Genomic DNA, 4,054 nt, shown 5'->3' with positions numbered 1-4,054 from the left:
TAAAATCAATAACGTAAATAAAACAATTCCTTGAGGTAAAATTTGACACAGATTTTGGAAGGAGTGCATATTGAATGAATGAATGCAAAACTAGAGAAAGTGAAGAAGAAAATCAGACAGATTGTAAAAGCTCCCCAAATTTGATGAGCTATGTACGTTATGACAAAATTAGATCTTTCATCAAGCTATGTTGTAGAGGACTACGTTAATCATGGGTACAAGGTCAATGGTCTTGATTTTCTTTGTTCTTATTCCTTTCGATAATCAAGAATTCACATAGACAAGTTTATTCTTTCATCAATGCATTCAATCAACGCATCGATTCATTCCATACATCCATGAATTGGTCAATCAATCAATCCATGGAAATAATCAAATACAATAATGATCGATGTCAACAATCAACCCATCAATATAATCAAATTTATCATTGATGAATCAACCAACCAACTGATCCATCGATCAATCAATTTACATATTGATGAATCATTCTGTTCATATAATCAATCAGTCTATGGATCCATCCATAGGTGAATTGAACAATTGAACTGAAATCAAAGTATTTGTTGATTTCATTATTCCATAATGAAATTATCCTTGAGCATTGATCAGATCCCAAGCCAAATTCTTCCCTATGACGGGGGTTTTCCAATCTCGGGCTTCCATGGCGGCATTCTTCAAGGTATCAAACAGCATTACATTAGCTCTCCAAAATCCAACACTCACATAAGGCAATCCATGCTTACGACACAGGGCTTTGGTTAAGGTGGAAACCTTTCGAAGGTTATGGCGAGGCAAACGAGGAAAGAGATGATGCTCAAGTTGAAACTGTAATCCACCATGAAACCAATCCATGAACCTATGGCAATCTATGTTCAGAGTTCCTTTCACTTGTCTTTCCAAGAACTCTCCTCCTTTAGGCATACCTTCGCTAACCTCGCAAGCAAAATGATTCAAGCAGAACTGCAAATGTTGTATCGAGGTCACTCCACAGCTAACTAGTACAAACCCTAATCGCTCAAGATTGCTAGGTAAGCTCAACAGAATTGCAGAAAACCATAGCCAGAAGCTCAGGATCCCCCACATCTCCATCCTTTTCCCTTTGTAATCCTCTGAATTTAGAAAGAACACAAACGCTTGAACTAATAGGTTGATCCTTGCGATGAGCATGATTGGATAGAAGGTCCAATGCTGATAACTGACAAGAAACCTAGACAATCTGTCAAATATCATTTTTCTGTCATGGTAATGAGAGTAAAGGGAAGAGAAGAACTTGCTGGATATGGCGAAGAAAGGTATGAACTGAACATCAGGGTCATGTGAGAGGTTATTCGTAGACACGTGGTGAGCATTGTGGGATTTCTTCCACCAGCTAGGGCTCAAACCTGTTAAGAAACAAGCAAGAAGTACCTTGATGTTTCTGTCCAGATTAGGCTTCTTGAGGAATGGAGAATGGCCATAGTCATGCATAATGAAAGAAGTTTGAGACCAGAAGAAACCTAGAGAGACTGCTGAAGCCATGTGCATGAATGTGCCGTGGCAGAGAAAGACGCCATAAATGCAGAAAAGAAACAGAGAAGCAAGACAAAAGAAGAGGCAGAAATAAGGGGACAGATTGACAGAGAAGAGACCAGAACGGTGGAGATCAGCTATGGTGTGACGATAATCGATAGAGAGGGGAGAGGGAGAGTAATCAGAGAGCTTAGAGACCATAAGGGATGGGAGTAAAGAAGAAGCTGTCTCTGGGGGATGGAAGGCGAAGAAAGCATCAGAGATGTCATGGCCAGCGAAGTTTAAGAGGATACTACGGCCACCTGGATGGTAAGGAAGCCATGTGGTGAGATCGTAGACAATGCCATCGATAGACACCCATAGATCCGATGGAGAATTGTGAGATCGAAGCTCTGCGGATGTGATGCAAGGCATCGTATGGCCCAGCAATGGCAAACTGATTGTAGGGCTATGTGAAGATGCAGAAACTGTCTTCCTGTTCGTCTTCATTTTCTCTTTATTTGATTGCATAGTTTCTTCTATTTCTGCAGCAGATTTGTTGTAAGGTATGATTATTGATGGCGAGATGATCATCAAACTAGGAAAATTGGCAGAAGATTCAGCAGAAACTCTTACGTTCTGCTTCTTCGTCTTCGGCGTTGTTTGTACTTCTATTTCTGCTTCTATACCTCTTTCATCATCTCCTCCTTGTTTTTGTGTATTTTTTTCTACTACTTCTTCTCTTTCCTCTGCAGCTTCTTCTTCTTTTGCGCAGAAGTGATTGCCTTGCCTTACTTTAGCGCTTTTTTTCTTCTTGCTTGCGCTGAAGGAAAGAGGAATACTTTCTTCAGCTTCTTCTGATTCTGATTCTGAGTCTGAGTCTGAGTCCGAGTCTGTTTCGTCTGCACAGCCATTCCCGAGTTGTGATCCCTGAGTAGCATTGCCTGTGAAGAAGGACAGGCTAGTGAGGTTTCCTCTATCTGCAGAAGAGATGCAAGGGAGCGATAGCATTTGTGAGAGCGGAGGAGATGTAGCTTGAGCTGCTCTTATCGCCATATTTTCTTCTCCTCCTCCTCCTCCTTCTTCACAGTAATCTAAATTGTTGCTTACTTCACTCAATTTCTTCTTTTCGACAGTAAACTCCGGTGTGCCTTGCTTTCACTGTCTGAAATTCTTCTTCTTCTTCTTGTCGACCAGTAATCTCAGATGTAACTTTCCTTCACTATAATTCTTCTTCTTCGTCGTCTTCTTCTTCTTCGTCTTCTTCTTCTCCACAATAATCTCTACTTTGCCGTCCCTCAACTGTAAATATCCTTCTCCACTTCTCAGTAATCTTTGATTTGTCTTGCTTTCTGTGCATATTCGTGTTCGCATTCGCCTTCTTCTGCTTGCTTCTCCTTGGCTGAGATGAAGGAAACCGCAAGCTTTTACAGAAAACCTGGATCTTTTGAAGATTCGGCTGCTTATTCTGTTCTTCGATGACCAGAGAATAAGAATGAGATAGAACCAGGAAATTCCACTCAAAACCCGATGGTGTTGCTGTTGCTGTCGTCTGTTCTCTGACAATGAAGAAGAAGAAGAAGAAGAAGATGAAGATGAAGATGATGAAGATGGAAATAAAACCTTCTGGTTGAAAAGAAGAGGTTATTAGAAGGCTTTTTACGCTGTCTCCATGGGACCTTCTTCAGTTTTCTTTCTGATTAGATGGATTAGCGAGTCGAAAGATGGATTTGCTGCAGGAGCAAGGGGGGAGTAGGAAGGCTGAATTAATGGGCTCTCCATCGATTTCTGACTGCTTTTCTTCTTCTTTTTTGCAGAGAGATGGAGTGGAGTGACGCGGACGTTTCACACTTGCGTGTCTGCTTTGTCCGGACGCCCAAATGCGTTCTTCTTCTTTCTTTGATTTTGATTTTCTCTCTCTCTCTCTTTGTGGTACAATCTCGTGCGTGCACGCATTTGTTTGTTTGTATACATATGTATGTATATATGTGTGTATGTATGTATAATGTATGCATAGTACATATTACATAATATACTCGAATGCATTGGCAAACATTCTCCTTCATACGAATTCAAACGAATGCGTATGTTATCAAAACATTCTTATGTTTGTTTTTTTTACACTTTTTACCTTAGCTTTCTTAGCTTTAAAAAAAACAAAATACCTTATACTAAATAATGAATACAAAAGTATACATAGTATTTACCAGTATGTTATCAAAACATTCTTATGTTTTGTTTCTTTTTACACTTTTGACATTAGCTTTCTTAGCTTTAAAAAAAACAATGCCTTTATAATAAATAATGAATACAAAAGTATACATACGAATTCAAACGAATGCGTATGTTATCAAAACATTCTTATGTTTGTTTTTTTTTTACACCTTTTACCTTAGCTTTCTTAGCTTTAAAAAAAAATCAAAATACCTTATAATAAATAATGAATACAAAAGTATGGTACGTATGGTTCATACTATGTATGTATGTATGTACGTATAGTATGTATGGTTTCCTTTTTCTCAATGTCGGGCCATCGGCCTTTTAAACCCAGGTTTCGGGATTC

The 4,054-nt window shown here is 39.1% G+C and overlaps 1 pseudogene; it reads right to left on the bottom strand.

The window, feature by feature from the left end:
* On the bottom strand, positions 1–3,168 carry LOC147869006 (delta(8)-fatty-acid desaturase 2 pseudogene; annotated as a pseudogene).
* Positions 3,169–4,054: the final 886 nt, after the last annotated feature.

The sequence above is a fragment of the Azolla caroliniana genome, unplaced genomic scaffold (assembly GCF_043228905.1).
Source record: "Azolla caroliniana isolate FFs.n. ecotype wild unplaced genomic scaffold, voAzoCaro1.0.p SCAF_1, whole genome shotgun sequence".
Taxonomy (NCBI): Eukaryota; Viridiplantae; Streptophyta; class Polypodiopsida; order Salviniales; family Salviniaceae; genus Azolla; species Azolla caroliniana.
This window is presented reverse-complemented; position numbering and strand designations above follow the sequence as displayed.